This window comes from Plectrocnemia conspersa, unplaced genomic scaffold (assembly GCF_051122295.1).
Source record: "Plectrocnemia conspersa isolate PC_06_02 unplaced genomic scaffold, ASM5112229v1 ptg000011l, whole genome shotgun sequence".
NCBI lineage: Eukaryota > Metazoa > Arthropoda > Insecta > Trichoptera > Polycentropodidae > Plectrocnemia > Plectrocnemia conspersa.
Window position 1 is genome coordinate 29053308 of NW_028277175.1, and position 19305 is coordinate 29072612.

The 19305-nt window shown below is 27.9% G+C and overlaps 1 protein-coding gene across 1 annotated transcript in view; it reads left to right on the forward strand.

Annotated features, from left to right (window-relative positions):
- The first annotated feature begins 13966 nt into the window (after window positions 1–13966).
- LOC148230184 (uncharacterized) overlaps window positions 13967–19305 on the forward strand; it is a 66289-nt gene continuing 60950 nt past the window's right edge. The window contains exon 1 of the mRNA XM_088198732.1: window positions 13967–14097. The gene's annotated coding sequence lies outside the window, so the exon portion shown is untranslated. The remainder of the gene's footprint in view (window positions 14098–19305) is intronic.

Consider the following 19305-nt stretch of genomic DNA (forward strand, 5'->3'; position numbering starts at 1 on the left):
ATTTTAAATAAAAACTGTGACACATCTCTTGAGAATAAATTTTTGACATGTTTGTTAATATTATATTCAGTAAGAAATTATACTTTTGTCAAGAATATTATTATTTTTTTTTTATTTTTTTTAAACATTTATATTCTCGTCATAGACAATCAAGCAAAAGATGAGACACATTGTCAGATTCTTTGACTTTTGTAACAGCGTAAAAATTACATGGGGCAATTTAGTTATTTCGTGTCAAAAAACTGGTGTAATTTATCGCAAAATTGGTAAAAAAAAATTAAATTGTAGGTACAGTGCAAGCGAAAAACATATATTTTTTCAATCAATTGGACATATGTATGACATGAGATATTATAGGTGTTTTAATGCATCTTTACTATTGATTATAGTTTTGAGCCGCGACGCTTGTTAGAGCAAATGTTCCATCAGTGCTGCTGATATTTTATCAGTACCAAATCTAATATTTTACAATGTCTATTACAGTTAATATAATAATACAATAATTAACACTTTTTCTTGTATTGTAAGTAATATAACATATACTGTGAAAATATTATTAATTAAAAAAACAGTAAATAATTTTAATTAAAATTAAAATATTAAAGCTTATGTCAATTACGTTGGCAAGCCCATTATATAATATAATGGGCTTTGCATTGAAAGGGTTAATAAAATAAAAGTAAAATTAAGAAGCAAAAAAAATGCTCAATGTTTTTTTCATCAATAGAATTGTAAAGAATACATTAATTTGCTGTAAACATATTTTTCTGTTATATTATATTTAATTTTTGGGCTTCGTGTGACGCATAATTATTTAGTGATGATTATATTTCGCTTAAGTTAAATTTGCGGATTTATTTTTGTCAAAATGTATAACTTTTTATATTGACAATTTTATGATTGTAATAAACATTACTTTGGGGCAAATATTACAATACAATTAATCAATATTACATGTATTGCTTACATAAAAAGTAAGCCTACTTGTGCGATTTACGAGTGACTGTTACCTGAAATTCATAGGTTTTATCAATTTTCACTACTGCTTGGGATGCGTAACTATTTAGTTTATCAAAATAAAAATATTAAACATAAATTATTTGAATCTTTGTGGCAAATAATGCAATATATTTAAGACAAATAATACAGACTATCGCTCACATACATGTTCAATTTTTGCATTACGCGCTTTTAATTTGATGGGTGGGTGGAGATTGAAATTAATGACTATTTCAATCGATCATCATAAATTAGGTTTTCCTAGATTTTCCCAATCTCACGGATGAATATCGTGATGATTGATTAAAATCTATTGGGTTGTATATATTAATTAGGAAAAATGATCTAATTATATTTTATTTAAAATACTATTTATTTAATTTATTGCTATTAAAGAAAATCAGAAATATGTATCAGATAAATATCATACAAGGAGAGTAATTTGAGTAAAATTTAAATCGGGTATAGTGTTTTTAATATATTTTAGAATATAAATACTACGCATTACACAAAAATACATAACCTAGCTAAGAATTAATTACGGTAGTAGACATCACAATATCTTTGTGACAAATGCTTTATAGTATGATGTAATAGTAGTTTAATAATACTTTAATAATAAATTAAATATTATAAAATATTACATATTTATATACAATAAATTCAAAAAGCTTTATTGCATATTTTATAGTACTTTTTTACTATTTAAACAATAAACAACAATGACACACAGCTTCCATGGGTCTCGTGACATATTTAAAACTGTATCTTATTATTTAAGTTTTATTGAAATATATTTTTAAAGGCTTTAAATATAATATTTCTATTATATTACTAAATTATTAATATCAAACATTTTTTTACAAACTATGTGCAAATATTAGATTTATTATTTATCTCAAAATGCATTTTAATAATGCAAAAATTACTATTTTAATTTTACTTACACGAAAATATATTTTTTTAAATGAAAAAATATTTAATTAGCATTATAATTCTTACAAAATATTTTACAATTTTGTATTATTATTTTTACGTATATAAAACGTTATTTAGAAATGACATTCTAAATATTTGTATTAAAGTGATTTTTTTTAATGTATATCTATAGATATGAAAGACAATGTAAGAAATCTTCAAAAGCCTTTTAATTGAAATTAACGATTCATTTAAAACATTAAATGAATAATTTTGCTGAGATACAATCTATTGTTTCTGAGTCACGGAATTTGATATAAATTTGTATAGAAATTAGAATTTCATTTATAACATATTTAGAGCCTTTAGGAACATCTTAAGCATTTTATATGGAGTAATAAACCTTTTATTTATATTCAATTTAATTAAGAAATAAATTAATATTAATATTCTGTATTAAAAAAATATACTTTATGTAAAATGTCTTGTGAGTATGGTATTTCTTAAAATAAAATTTTAAATTCACAGTCATGATCTTGCGATTCATGCTCCAGACTTTCGTTTGTGTCGGCTTGTTCTTTTGAAGTCATCGATGGGTTTCAAAGACTTTCCAAAACATTGTCCACTTCTGCCCCTTCGCGAGGGGGCTGGAGTGGTGTCGTTGTAGAGTGTCTCGCAAATCGAAAACAATCTCGAGCCACGGGCTCGAGGATGACCGTCGCCATGGTGTGAGAGGGTGCGGTGGGCTGGCGGAAGCAGCATGGGACAGGATTGGTGCGTCAGGAGGAAGAGGAAGAGGATAGGAAGCGGATGCTGTCCCTGCGCGCCCGCGCTCAGAGTCTTCCCCCAACGGTAAGCGGAACAAATCAAATTTTCTGACTGCAAATCGCATTATCATATGTGCCAAATATAATCTCTCCATCTTTCTTGATGTGGTAGTGTATGAAACGGGTTGAAAACATGCGGTTTTAGATCTGAATTTTCTACAACTTGATCCGTCGATTTTTTTTTAACACATAAGTCAACTATTACAAAAAATAATCTTTCGTTAATATGAATATCGAGATTTTCAAAAAATAAGTGTAAAAATATCAGTTTAAATATTTATTAAATTCTTTATTTTGCGTAAATTAAAATTTATGTTAAAATAATAATAGAAACAGAAGATTTATAAATTCTCACTTAAATTCAAATTGCTTTTTTGAGATGCTGTGATAAACTTGCTAAAGTAATTATTAGTTTTAAAAATAAAAACATAAGTTCTCCATCATAAAAAAGTTTGAATGACATAAAAATCATGTAAATAAAAATCTAAATATATTATTACAATTTAGTACTAATGATATATCTTTTTTAAATGCTTCCTAATTTAATTAATTTCATTTTTAGAAGAACTAATGAGATGATTTTTTTATCTAATCAATTATGAATTTTTTCCAAAAAATATAAAAAAAACATAACTAGCAAGAATAATTATTATTATATGTCTGATTTTTTTATATTTAAATTCTGATATTTTTATATTTAAATATAATATCTAGGGATTTTAATTAGTAATTATTATGTGCTTTACTACGCTTTATATATTATTTTCAAGAAAAAAAAAAATTTTTTTTAAGAGCCGATGACGCAAATATGCGTCATTTATAAAGAAAAGTTTATTTTTTACTATTAGTTTTAAAAGTGGAAGATATTTTTTACTATTCAATACATAATTAGCTTAATTCAAAACTATTATAAACTGAATACAATGTATTAAGAACCGATGACGCAAATATGCGTCATTGTTAAAAGTATAGTTAATTTTTTACTATTACTTTTTTTAAGTAAAAAGCACTCTGTGCAAAACAATTACAAACTGCATAAAATGTGTTAAAAGCCAATGACGCAAATATGCGTCATTTAAAAAAATCGTTAAGAGACGCTTTAATGTTACATAATATCGAGTTTTATAATATCCAGCAATTTATTGCACCGCATCAATTAATCGCATAAATAATTCATAGAATACAAACGACCATTAGCATATTTTACCGTCTAGAAGCAATGAAATCTGTTTATACAAAATCGCTCGTTATCGGTTGATTGACCGAGTGGCAATTCTATAAAAATATTTTTAAGACAAGACGTTTTTAAGAGGTTTAAATTATATGCTGTTCTAATATGTCTATAAAACTCAATTTGACACTTGTGAAACGTTTATGTGCTCAAACGCAAACCTAACCTAAACGGATTAATTCCAAAACTATAATTAATTTTAGAACTTTCGCGACTGTTACAGTGAAGGTTTATTTTTAATAGTATCTATATAATTTTATTTATTAACCCAGTTAAATTGCTTTTTAGTTTCACTGATCAATATCAGTAAATTGTATTTTTTCACTGCACGTATAGTAAAAATAATACCTATAGAAAAACAATTCAATTTAAAATGACAAATAAATTGTAACTGGCGATAGATTTTTGTGCTGGTTTTTAAATTAAAACACAATTGGGCGCAAACCCCGAGAAATATACATATTGGCAAGGGTTGCTGTAAGGCGATTTCTTAATAAATTTTGTTATGGCCTTTATCTGCCGTTGATAATGTTAAAATCAAGTAAAAAAAATAGACAAATGGGTACCGCATGAACTGACCGAAAGGCATAAACATTAACAAATCGAAGTCTGTTTTTTGTTATGAATAAAATAATTTTGATCCACGTTCTATTGATTTACTTCATATTCAAAAATGGTTCCCGACCCAATTCATACAATATAGGATTCGACATGAACCTGTGCAAAACTTTAAAACTAATTACGCCCTAAAGAGCCGATCGATAAGCTATTTGCGAAAAGGGCCTCTAGGTGGCAATTAAGACGGCGGCGTGCAGTAAATCCGATACGCTTTAACCGACTATATAGTTATAACATTATTACTGTTTTCAACTTTGCTACAGTTGTGCAGCAACACAATAATTAATATCCAGGCAACTTACGACCGCCATTATAATTACTGGACGTGATTAAGCGGTGAGCTCGACTGGGAAACGGATATTGACCTCGTGGGCATATCAAACGGTCAATTGGTTTCTAGGAGTTAACTGCTGTAATACATTACAGTTTATTCGTCGAGCGGTGCTGTCAGTGAACTTTAAATTAGATTAAGACTTATCAAATAACACAAACTTCTTCATCCATCCGATTTTATATGCTTCTAGGTAAAATATTATTACTTTGCTGTTTAATTAATAATATTATTCTTCATAACAAATTCTTTTGGTAACTTGTTTATATCTTCTCGTTGAGATCAACTTTTTTATAATAATGGCATAAAGATATTATATTGGTTTAATTCAAGATTATTTTCTCACATGTTCACCTATATTTTAAAATATTTTAATAAAGTATTAATTTAATTTAATTTTTAATTCCATCAAATTATATTATTAAAAAGATGCAAAAAATCTATGAAGTTGTAGTCTAAATTGAAGACCATGTTATTATTTCCACATACTTATTTGTTTCCTCGATAAGGTGGATACCTTCCATTCCGGAATATAAGAAGCACCCCCAGATCATATAGATCTCTGGATTTCGCATATTTGTTTCCACCCTAGTACTGCACTTTATCTGACACTAATAAATTAATTTTACTTTATCATAAAACATCACTTATTTTACTTTCAAGACCTGCCATTTCAATTCGACCGTTGAATAGTGCCATTTACATTAATCCGTATATGTGGTAATGTATATATATATATTTATAAAATAAACTATTAACAGCTTTTCCGGCTTCTATTTGACTACAAAGTCACACCCCATTGGCGATGAAGCCCGAAATCAATAATGAAAGCGTTTTTAATACAACCTAATCTTTTTCTAACCAACACAATCTATTCTACATTCAAGTTTTTCTCCCATTAATTTAAAAGACTTCGTACCACTGACATTCTCCGGTCTACGAAAGAATTCCAAGCCTTCAATTATCGACATTCACCTGTCGCTTTCCCAACACATTCATCACGCTGGTCCATGTTCGAAAAACAATTTGCTTTAATCCTCTTTGCTATCCCACATTAAATAACACGAGGGTGAATATCAGTAAATTATAATTTATTTAATACTCAGGTATGAAATCTTCAATATACATATGTCTCGCTAAATCGAATTTCGTATTTTTTTTTCTTTAAAAGCAGTAAATCTGCTCATCCACCTTTTCTCAAAATTCGCAATGAAATGAATACAATACTCGTACACATCATAATACTCTTTGTGTCGATAGGAGCGTGTTTATGTAGGTGTGTTTTTGTACAGGGGTGAATTATTTGAAATGAAAACACTGAACTGTATAAGAACCTTAGGGTTAATATATTTCTTATGTAATATTAAGTGTCGTTTGCGATTTACCCCATCAAGGTTAAATGTATTACGTCATAAATGCAAACTGATGGTGTAATATTTTATTTTTGATTACTTAATATCCCGAGATTATATCCGCAACCTTTTTTGTGTGTTTCAAAAATAATAAGTGTTGTGAGTAAGCTCTTTTCACGCTTATAAACACTTTTATTATATAAGGGAAGTGCTTGACCACTTGAACAATGCGACGATTTGAGGCGGAAACAGACTATGTTGTTGTATTTTTTGTGAAGTAAAATTTTCACTAGTAAAACTACATCCAAATACATTTAAATTAATAGATATATATTTAAACTATAGTCTATTTATTTTCAAGAGTCAGTGCGCAAGAACATTGTTTAACGCGTAATCAAAATGTGCTCTTAAATTTCTGCCTTGTGATTGGTCGTTCTCAATGAAACGATTGATCTTACGGCGAACGACCAATCACAGGGCAGAAATTTAAAAGCATGTTATGATTACGCGTTAAATAATGTTCTTGCGCACTGACTCTTGAAAATAAATAGACTATAGTTTAAATATAATTTAACAATACCAATAGGCGCTAGTTAAATTATCTGCTGCTCTAAAATGTACATGAAACCTAACCTAATGAAAGTTCTAAAAGTAACTATACTTTTTAAAATTAAGTTTGAGATTTAACAGCAAATAGACGTTTAAAATGTGTTAGAGTGAATGTGTATTTTTCAGTTAAGTTATATTTTTACCAGTATAAATTTAATTTCACTATCTAGTCCAGTTAATATGTATCAAACAATTAAATTTAAACTGTAATTATTCAGTGTGTAGAAAATATGAAAAATATACGTGCAGAAAATTTAGTTTTAACATGTTATGTGCCGCCTGTCTATAACTGTTTTTTTTTAACAAAATTCGCTGGTGACGTACGGGATTTACAACTGTCGTTTTTTAAACGTTTCACGCCTGTTAAGTGGCATATAATTTCACTAGCATCTGTTAAATAAATTACTAAATTTTCTCACAAGCTATAAGTAAAAATGTATTTAATTAATAATAGTATTATACATGTACACCGACTCTCATTTACATTTGCCCTATTCCTTTCTCTGATGATCACGAGTGCTTGTATAAAGTCAGAGCAACGAATAAACTTGTTCTGTAAGTCACTACTACTACATATTTTTTGTACAATACGCTTGAATATGACTTCATTGTCTGAAATCTAGTACAAAAATCGAAGATATCTTTACAAGAAGGAATACGGGTCGTATACGTATTTTTATTCTAGTGCCTTATTGCTAGAAGAGTTGGGATACAATTCATTGCATTCCCATCGTAGCCTTTACTTAATAAAGCGGTGTCGAGAACCTGGCAATGTTAAGCGACTGCGAGCTGTAGGGTGCCCTAGAGAGTCGCGATCGCGTCCCTTTTTCTTACCCGTCGTGACCAAGACGTAGGCGCTTAAAAACGCTTATCTTGCACGAGCCTTACTAAGCACAAGAATGTTTTCAGTGATAGCTATAAGAAGCTGAAAATTGTAGATCTGTGCCTATCTATTTTAGATGTGAATAATTTGTTTTTATTTTTTTAAATATGTAATTCTTTATTTTTTTAATAAGTATAATTTTGCATTGGAGATACCTAAAAATTAAAAAACTTTATTTTTTAGTTTTTTTTATATGCATGAACAGAAAAGAGACGCGGGAGGAATTTTTTTTTATTTTTATTTACAGGTTAACCTAATGCGTCTTGTTTGCCAAAAGTATAAAATACGTATGCATACATAAAAATAAATATACGCACACACACACACATACACATATAAGAAAAAACATGAAAACAAGATAAAAGAACAGACATCACTTCAACAGGTGTGCATTATCCCACATTAATTGAACCAAAACCTATATGTGCACGAAAAAATATCAATATCTCTATGCATAGTATTAAGTAGATGAACTGCTTTTGCCAAAAAAGAGTTGGTAAGTGCTTCAATTTTAGACTTTACAGGCAAGAACAGTGGAAGCGACCGAGAACTATAACCACCTTCTGGAGCCCACATTTTGAAGGATTGCCTACTATGCCTTTGAACAATTTCCAGAAGTGTTTAACTATATAAACACTTCTGCGAGTTGACAAAGAAACGTATCCCAGCGCTTCCAAAATAAAAGCACTGGAAAACAAGAAAGGACAATACCCGTATACCTTCAAGTATAAATATCGAAGGAATTTATGCTTTTTCCAGCTTCAATTTAGTACATTGACTCATTACGCCTGGAATCCAAATAATATAGCTAGTTTATAGTATGCTGCAGACTAAAGCATCATAAAGAGTGTGCAATAAGTATTCCTGAAGTAGCGCGCATTTCTTAAGATAAAGCCGAGCATTTTTAATGTTTTTCTGTGAGTCTACAATGTGCTGGCTAAATTTCCAACGTTCTTCGAAAGTCACACCTAAATTCTTAGTAAAAGAAGAACTGTCTAGAATATATCCGCCAAGATGGTAGGAATATTTTACCGGCATCAATGACCTAGAAAAATAAATTGTGTGACATTTCTTTTTACTGAAAGACAACAAGTTATAGCAAGCCCACTTCTATAAAGAATTGGGAAAATATATTTTGAAAATAGTACCGGCAGCATCACAACAGTGTCATTTTTACCCAAAAAATCACAAATTTATAGTAAATTATCATAGTGTAAAATTTGCTTTAAATCCTGACATGTTCTTGATTTATATAAAAATCGAATAAAATTATTATTAAATAGTTCCTTTTATAAAAACAATTAATTAGTTCTATTGGGAAGTTATAATAAAATATTTTACCACAAATAGACAACTACTTTTATAAGATATAGAAAACTCAAACCAACTGATCTAATTTAATCAATGTAGATACAAAAATAAGCTACCTGAACACATAATAAAAGATCACCCGAAAAGTTTAATGATCCGCATCAAGGTGATTACTGCCGTGACACCTGTCACGGAGTCTGGAGAAAGTTGGAGCGACAAATATTTAGTTTCGGATCGCTCGCTATTATCTTCGGCACTTAAAACGTTTCTATAGTATATATAAATTACTCAACTCTATTATATAAAAAAAATATAATTAAATGTATAATTACAAAATTTACACTAACTTTTTTTTTATATATAAAAAATAATAGCACAATTTATATATAATTTTAAAAGCAGTTCTTAACTGGTTCCAAGAAACAGTGCTATTTTTTTTCATTGTAAAAGGTCACCAGGATTAAGAAGTGAAGTAAAACCTGCACATAAGCTCTTAAATTTACATCTTTGAAAGACGCAAAAGCTGTCATTTAGGATTATTACCGAGCTAATATTATTATATAATTGCTTTATTAAAATATATTAAGATAATTAATAAACTATTTAATATACAATTTAAAATGAAATAAGAAAAAATATTTATATATAATAATTATTTTTCTATTTCTATAGATTTAATTTTTTTACTTGTTTGCAAAAAATAAATATTGTTAGCTTAGTAAAACATTTTTATATTAAATAGCTGAGTAAATTTTTATAGCAAAACTTTTTGCGGTCAGAAATATCATAAAATAAAAAGTGCAAATTTCTGCAATATCATATTTTCAATCAAACTCTAGAAAAACTGGGTGGCATCAGCTTCTAAGAAATTCCAATGCCTTTATTACCTATTCCGTGAATTTTAATATCTTCTTTTGTCTCACTAGTCCACCCCTGTTTACGAGAAATGGCGTCGTTCGGTATATTCCCCTTAGAGCGAAGCGTAAATACCTGAAATGCGATTTTTTTAAATTAGGGCCCTCTTCATTTGGACGCCCGCGGGCACCGGAACGTATATTTGTCAATCTGGGGCCCGTCGAAGGAAATTCAATTTTTTTGTTCGAGAATTCGCTACGCATGTGAAATAAAAAGTCTAGAAAAAGTTAATCCGTCAGCTCTCATTGTTTGTGAATGACTGAGAAACACTGCGCGATGCTGGATCGTATTTTAATCCCAATTTTATTAGTATTTTCCATGTAGCCATTAACCTCTAAAGCTTTGTGAAGTGCAATATTGCAAATTTGATTAAAGCACATAGAATAAATATAAACATGATTAGTTATTAATTTTGGATATAAAAGCACTTTGAATAAATTTCATTATAAAATATTGGTACTGTATATTTTTTGCATGAACCAATATAAAAACAATACACAACCTAATTGAAAAATTCTCATAAATTGAATTATTCAAGAGCGACCCGAATTTTCTACCCATTTATAAACCTAGGGTTGTCGACCACTTAATATCCTTTCGCGCGGCGCTCACCATTGTTTGATCCTTTTCTAACTTAATTTACTGATCATCTATCTCAATTATAATCCTTTTTACTTTTTATTTGAATATAATGCGCGTGAACTGTTGAATTATTTACCAAAAATTAAGAAACACGCCTGAATTTTTGAGCAAATAAAAAAATAGATTATATAACTTTTTTAACTTAAATGCTTATTATTGTATAAATGTACTATACGTATTAACGTAAAAGTATAATAGTTAGTTAAATACTTTTAAGAAAAATAAAATCGTACATCAAGGATTTAAAAGGTGTTTTTTTAATGCAAAGTAAAACTTTTGTCGCCTGGCGGAAAAGTTCCATTTTTATTATGAGTTTTTGAATACTACAATTATTAATTTTCTTAGTAAAAGACTTATTTTTTTTAATATATTTTTTCCATCTGTATCTCTAATTATAATAAAAATATTTTAACTGTGTATTCTATCTCTAAAAAAATAAATTATATTTACGCTTACCCATACAAGTTTTTAAACATATTCTAAGTCACTAAATAATTATAAAACATATGTATGTTTAGTGAAAGTACCTAAAAAAAATTGGGTCTGAAATATTAAATTTTTATGTAAGACTCTTATTTCTCCTATGCCTAATTTCAATATTTTACTTTGGTATATTTTTAGTGTATTTACCTAGTAGCATATAATGTATAATATTATATAATACATTATTTGCGACATGATTAAATCCTAGGTTTATTTTTCCCAGTATCTATTGTAATATTTGTATTGATTTTATATACTTTGGACCATTTAATGTTTGTAGCTGTTTTATAAATCACTCTGTACTTTTATATATTGTACATACTATTAACATTGTGGGTTTTACCATTAAAGCTTGTTTTTTAAGTTTATCTAATTTATTTAGACTACATATATGTATAGTATTTTAATTTTTTTATATGCGTATTTTCTAAAATTAGATCTATTCAAAATATGCGATTTATCTAATCTGATATTTTAATATTTATAAATATTTTCCTACATTTTTTTAATATGACACAAAGCGTCAAGTGAACACTATTTTATTGAAAATTTTAATACACAATTAATTGAATATAGTTATTTTTTATATATGCTATCTGTATTTAGGTTATGAAAATGTTGACGAAAATAAAACCAAACCAAACCAAATCTCGACTCAATAAAAGTTCTAAGATTTTAGCTTTTGAACTTTCAATAAATCAAATTGTGTTTGGTTACTTATTTTAGGTTTGGATTTAAACAGAAAATAATCGTCCTCTAACTATCAAATTGAATAAAATAGATATTTTAGTGCAGTATAAATTATATTCTAGCTGTGTAAATAAATTATGTTCCTATTGAAATAAACACTTTAATAAATTGGAAATAAATACACAGTAATACATTAATAATTTAAAAACTAAAAACAATATAGCCAATACAAAATGGGATAAGTAGCACATTTTTTTGGTATGAGCTTACATAAAAACTCATGGCATAGTAGCACAACATATAAACAAGATATAATAAATTGCCACTAAACACTTAATGTAAAAAAGTTCAGAGATATATATAATAAATAATACACATTCTGTATCATACTAAGTTATCACACTATGGAATTTTTAAATAAGATATTACAATTAAGTACAATCTACATTTATTAGATAATACACCTTCCTAAATTATACATTAACTGTCTAATATTTTTTTTGTATTTATATAAAATAATTTATTAAATTTAGAAAGCAAATAAAGATGCTACCGTTGGTTAAATATTCAGAAATTGATCCAATTACATTTTTAAAAAAAATTTTTGAAGGAATAACATCTGTGAAAAGTTTTTAGTTTGACAAAGCATATTTTCAATAATTTTAATACTTTAATTTTAGATGTCGAAATAGCCTTTGATGTAGTTTTAAATCGTATTAGTAAAAAAAAAATTAAATTCTGTCGTTAAATTTATTTTTTTAATATTTTTATATATATATAATATTTTCTATGAGCTGAGATAGCTCATCATTAGTGTTTTGAATACCAGATATATACGACTTAGCTCGATTTTAATTAATCATTACGATATTCCTCCGTGAGATTAGGAAAATCTAGGTAAACTTAATCTGTGATGCTCGATCAAAATTATAATATTATTATCATCATTAATTTTGATCTCCCAGACACGATAGAAATTTAAAAACAGTAAGGTCCTTATGAGATTCTAACCCAGGTCTTATAATAGATCAATAGTCAGAGACCCGTTATTATGGTGGTCTATCTACACTCAACAGTATATTGGTTTGGTATTTTATTAAAGGACCATTTATAGATAAATGTGATTCAGGATTAAAACGAGTCGGTTTTTTTCTAATTTTTGCGTATTATAGCCGAATAATCGCTAAGAATTTATAACATATTTTTATTAGGGCTGAATTTATTTTATATTGTCAACAATAATTTTAGCAAAAACTCTTTATATTCATATTAAACCTAAATTACAAAATATTTTATTGAAATGTATACAAATAATAACTTTTTTTAAGACCATAATAACGGATTTTAATAATAATCCAAGTGTTTCGCTGGTCCTTCGAAGCTCTATTTAGACAATCACACAATAATAAAAAGAACGCTGCTTTCTTATCATAGGAAAAATTTTATTTAGCATTTATGTACATCAAAACTTGTACGTTGAAAACAGTTTTTCCTGTTCCCAAACCTTTACAGAAAAGAATCTGTTATGCTTTAAATTTGCCTTATATTTTAATAAGAATTATACGCAATGTTTCATGACTTGTTAGGTTAAGCATTGTTTTATTAAGACTTTGCAAAGCAAAACCAACAAAAATAGATTTAAATCTGAATAAGAAAAATGCAGCTCTATGTGCAGTTGAAAATATAATTATATAAATATAATTTTAACCAATCATCAAATATTAGATTGTAAGTTGTAATAATATTTAATCATATTAAAATAGATGTCACTAATTTACAAATTAATTTCAGTCTTAAGTCTCACTATATTGTAGGCGTTGATTGTATTTACCTCATTGTAACACATTGGGCTTACGCTTATGTTTTCGAAAGTACATTCCAGGAGTTGGAAAGATAAAAAAAAGTTACTTCTGTGCAGAGAATGTTTTTCGGTTTAAATGTTTTTATATAAGAGATTATTGTCAGTGTCACAGTGTTTGTAAATAAGCTACCCCTACGACCGATCAGTCGGTCATGCGGCTCACCTGTGCACCGGGCGGTGCAGTCGCGCGCAACAACCGGCAAGCGGGCCGCACCGACCGCGACGCCGGCGCCGCAGTTGCGAGGCGCCGGCCGCGTCGCGCGCACGTCGCGGCGCACTCTCTCTTCGCAGACACCGGCCGATAACGTAGATGCGGCGTAAAGCGAAAAGCGGAAAACGTAAATCGGAAAAGTACGCGTACGTGCGAGTTGGCAGCGCGATGGACGCCAAAAACATAGACGTCGTTAATAGATGAAGTTGAACAAAAGTGAATATCGTTTGTGTGTATGTGTGTGATTTGTTGTTGTTGTCATTAATTCGGCGTCTGGCGGAGCCCGGGGTCGGGGGCGCCGCCGGCCAGCCAATGGGGCGCCGGGAAACCTGCCAAAATGGCCGACTAATATGGCGGCCTTCGAACGCCGCGTGTTCATTCATTCGGGATAACCTTTCTCGCCGGTTTTGAGAACCACTGGTTCGTCTCAATTGTGCAAATCGACTACGACACATTACGTTTCATAGTCTCTAACATTTCTTTCATAGTCTTTCTTCACTCATTTTCAAAAATAAGCATACTATAGCTTCGTAGTAACATTTTCTAACATCAATTTTCTTTCACTCAAAACTTTAATACTTTCACCTATTCACACGTGCTATTTTTTGACCAATTTTGATGGTCACTGATTCAAATCAAATATTGCTTATGAAAACTCAGTGAACAACAAAAAACATATTTTATGGTAATCCTACATTACCATACAGAACAGATTAATTACAAAATAATATAATTCACATTATTTTTTTGGTGGAAAACCTACGAATATAATTTAATAAAATTGTTGAGAGCCATTGATTTGTACAAATTACCTTAATTTTTGATATTTTACTTATAGATATTATTAAAACGATATATAATATTCTAACTTAATTTTCTGATTAATATTTAATTTCCTTTACATTCGGATACAATTTAAATTTATAGATATTTTATTATATTTTTAAAAAAAACTAAACTTAAGTTTTATAAAAATTAATGATTTGAACAACTAAACTACTACTAAATCTTTACAAAAAAACAGCATTAAAAGTCACCCCATAATAATATTTTAGATTACGTCGTAGTTATTTTTCTTGATATGTCAAACCAATGTAACGTAATATGCACTATCTTTCGTTTAAAACTAAACTTTAGTTCTAAGAAAGAGACTCTTTATTGTTTCAATGAACTCCTTATTTATGCAACATCTAAACTAAAACTTAATAAATAAGAAAGAACAGCATTTAAATTCATCCATAATAATAACTCAACTCTTATAAATATTTATTTTTCACTATATTCCGACGTATTGAAAATAATATGTATTATTATTCGTTCAAAACTAAACATAAGTTCTTAAAAACCGACTTTTAATAGTCTGAAAAACTAAACTAAAATTTAATCTTTATAAAAAATAGCATAAAAATTAGCACCATAATATAAAACGTCATAATTTTCACTCAACTTTCTAATTGATATTAAAATATTCAGACGTAATGTAACATATTATATATTTTCTTTTCTTTAAAACTATATATATGCTCCTAAAAAAAAGAATGATTATATGAAATAATGCGATAAAAATGTACTTTATAATAATTAACGTCGTCATAGTTCTTACTTAACTTTCTGATTAATATTTATTTTCCCTAATATTCCGACATTATGTGAAGTAATATGCATTATATTTCGTTAAAAACTAAACTTAAGGTCTTAGCAAAAGGCTCCTTACAGTGAACAAATAACGAAAACCTAAACTGTATTGAAAAATAGCGAAGAAATCATCCCATAATAATATTACGTCATCTAAGCTTTTACTTAACTTTCTGATTGATAAATATATTTCTCTTTATTTTTATGTAATGTAACATAAGATGCATTTTTTTAAATTCAACAATATTTTAGCTTTGAGTTGACATTTTTATTGTTATTTATTTTTCGTCTGATATATTTATTTTTATATTCCGAACAAACTAATATATACATATGTACATATAAAAACACAAAAAATAATTCCTGCTCTTTCTTTATCGATATTTTATGTAAAAAAAATGCTTTAAAAAAGATTGAGAACTACTGGTTTATCTTAATTACAATATACACAAATTTAGATTTTTAAATCGATAAATAAATAAATAAAAAATGTATAAATCTTACATATACAATAAAATTTAAATATCCTTGTCTTTGTTCTAACTGGACTAAATGATTAAGATGTATTTTTTTTATTTTCAGACACAATGCAACTTTTTTTTTAAAGTAACCTTAGATAATCAAAAATAATAATTTTAAAGTATGCACATCTTAACTAAAGCTTATTTTATTTTATGATACATGAATAAAGAATAAAAGGGTTTTTGATTTTTAAATTTACTTTTAAGAAAATGGACAATTTTTAGAACAAAATAATAATATTTATTTCTTTATCTTTCATTCACTTCAAGTAAATTTTAATAGTCTAAACAACTAAATTAAAGCTTAATCAAAAAAATAGCAAAAAAAGTCACCCCGTTAGATAAAATAAGGTAATATTTTTTTCTACTTTTCTATCATCAATATTTTTAATAAAAAGATATGTAACAACATTTTGAAAACCACTTGTTTGTTTTAATTACATTATATAAAAAAGAATCAGATTATCAAATCAATTAACAAATTTAAATTTTTGTGCAAATCTTACTAATAATATAACGTCGTCTTAGTTCTTACTGAACTTTCTAATTGATATATTTTTTTTTTGTATTCGGATGTAATGTAACGTAATATGCAATTCTTATCTTTTAAATTTAAATTAAGGTTGTAAAAAATAGTCCCTCTTCAGTCTAAATAATGAAAATTAAGCTTTATCTATATTAAATATTAGCAAAAAGAATCGCCACTCAATACAACATATCACAATAGTTTTACTGCAATTTATTAAAACTGGATTTAAAAACATAATATGCATTCTTGTCTTTCAAATGTGAACTTAGGTTATAAAAGATTAATTATTTGTCAGAACAACTAAATTAAAGCTTTATATATATGAAAAAAATTAAATAGGAGTCTTAACTTAACATACTCTTTCATTATCGAGATTATTAGTAAAAAAATATTTAATAAAAATTGTTTCAGACACTGGTCTGTTATAATTGCAATATATGATACACAAAATTTTTTGAAAAAAAATAATATAAAAAAAGTCACAAAGGGTCGCTCTAATAGTTTTTCCTGCTCTTTCTTTATCAAGTTTTTTAATGAAATAAAAATATTGTAGCAAAATTTTTAAAACCACTACTAAATATTATAGATCCTTTGAGCAATGAATAAATTTATAGATATACATAAAACATCATGTATCTTGGCTTTCTAATTAACGATAATTTTATTCTGCATGCGGATGAAATGTAATGTAATATGGATTCTCTTTCATTCAGAAGTGAACTTTGATATGTGCATCAATTACAGGAATTTAATCAAAAAAGCTTACCCATTAATAAAGCGTATTTTTTTAATTATAAAATACACAGAAAATATAATAAATCTTGTATTATAAAGATCAAAATAAAATGACAATAAAAATAGCATTATAGCTGATCTCTCTATTTTCTCATAGAATATGAGATTTAGTACTTCACTTTTGATATAAGGATTTTTTTATGCAGCTAAAACACGGATTGTAAATCACCATCGATTTTACATTAAGCCCCTGAATTTAAAAACAATAATATTAAGCTGTTTTAGAATTTCCTTCACCCAACATCTTTATTAGAATTATAAATTAACTAAAATTATAAGAATTACACGTTTATAAATATAAAAAAAAGTAAATGTTTTAATATGTATCACTCAAGTTTTTGTAAAAAAAAATTCTGTAAAATACGATTTAAAATGAAATTACATTATAATACCATAGTTTGACTACTTTGGTTTAAAGTGAATAGTTCGTCTGAATTATAGCTTATAATATTTTTTTTGTAAAAAAATAATATGTTCTTTCTCTTAAAATACAATTAAAATAAATTGTACAAACAATCAGTTTTCAGTCAAAGAAGTTATTTTATATACTATAATATAATAATTTTAAGAAAACATTTTTTTAATAAATATCGTTCGCAAATCTGTTTATATAATCTTAATTTCAACATGCAGTTACTTAAATGCTACTGATTTGCCCAATACGATCATTATGTAATAAGAAAGCTTATCTCACACTCTTCTGAGCTATTTTATCTTCCGTTACGCAAGAAATCTTACATAATTTGATCGTTTTAATTATGTCAGATAACAAATATAAAATCGAAAGTTTTAGTGGTATCAATGGTGTGACGTTTGCACTTCCGGTAAAATAGACATAGGCGGTCAAGGTGAGCGCGTAACGCAGTTGTTTATGTTTCGGGAGTGGGCGTCGTTTTTGCGCCGCCATGGTGAACCGCCGTTGATTGATGGCGAATTTAAGAATGCTGGCGACAGGCGGAGGTTAGATTGTAACTGTGCCATTTGCTTCAGTGCAAGTAACTGTGATATTCATTAATATCGTGAGAACGACAAGGTCGTGGTTGTTTCACATTATAATAATAATACGCATTCCATTATGATCTTTAGAAAAATAAAGAAGCAGATCTTATAGAAACAATATATATAAAAATAAATTTATTTTAAATATTTCGTCGAAACCATGTTAACACAGTCAACAACTACTAATAGAACAACAATAAAAACGACAATAAAAAAACAGATAATTAATTTAGTCACATTTTGACTCGGAGCTGATCTCTCTATTTTTCCATAGAAAATTATGATTAGTACATCAATTTTGATTTCAGGATTTTTTTAAGCAGCTGAAATGAGACGACACGTATTGTAAGTCGTCACCGACTATACATTGAACCCATTAAAAACCCTAAAACAGGAAAAACTTATTATCGATTATACAATATTTAGATTTTCTAGACACGATAGAAATTTAAAAACGATTAAATCCATATTTGATTGAAACTAAAGACGCCCACAACCCTTATTATCCTTAAGACTTCCTTCTCTATCACACTATTTAAGGTTTGATCAACTTTATTATGAATTTATTTATTTTTTATTTTTTAAAATTGCTTTCTCACTTGCTAAGGATCGTGATCATTCTGATACGTTCCAACCTTGTGCAGAATGCTTCTATATATTTCCTTCGATTCTGTTTCCTGAAGTTCTTCAATCATTAAAGAGTTGTCTCCTCTACGAGCTACGTGTCCAAAAAAACAGCGAATTCAATTCATACACGTTGTTGAAAGCCTTTCCTTATTATTCAATTTTCCTAGAATGGAGACATTTATGCGTTGTGTCGTCTAGGATATTCTTAACATACGACTCCGACGCATTTCTACCGCATCTAATCTTATCTTATCTGTTGCCTTTATGGTCCATGTTTTAGACGCATTAAGGCATATGGAGAATATTAGGGATCTTACC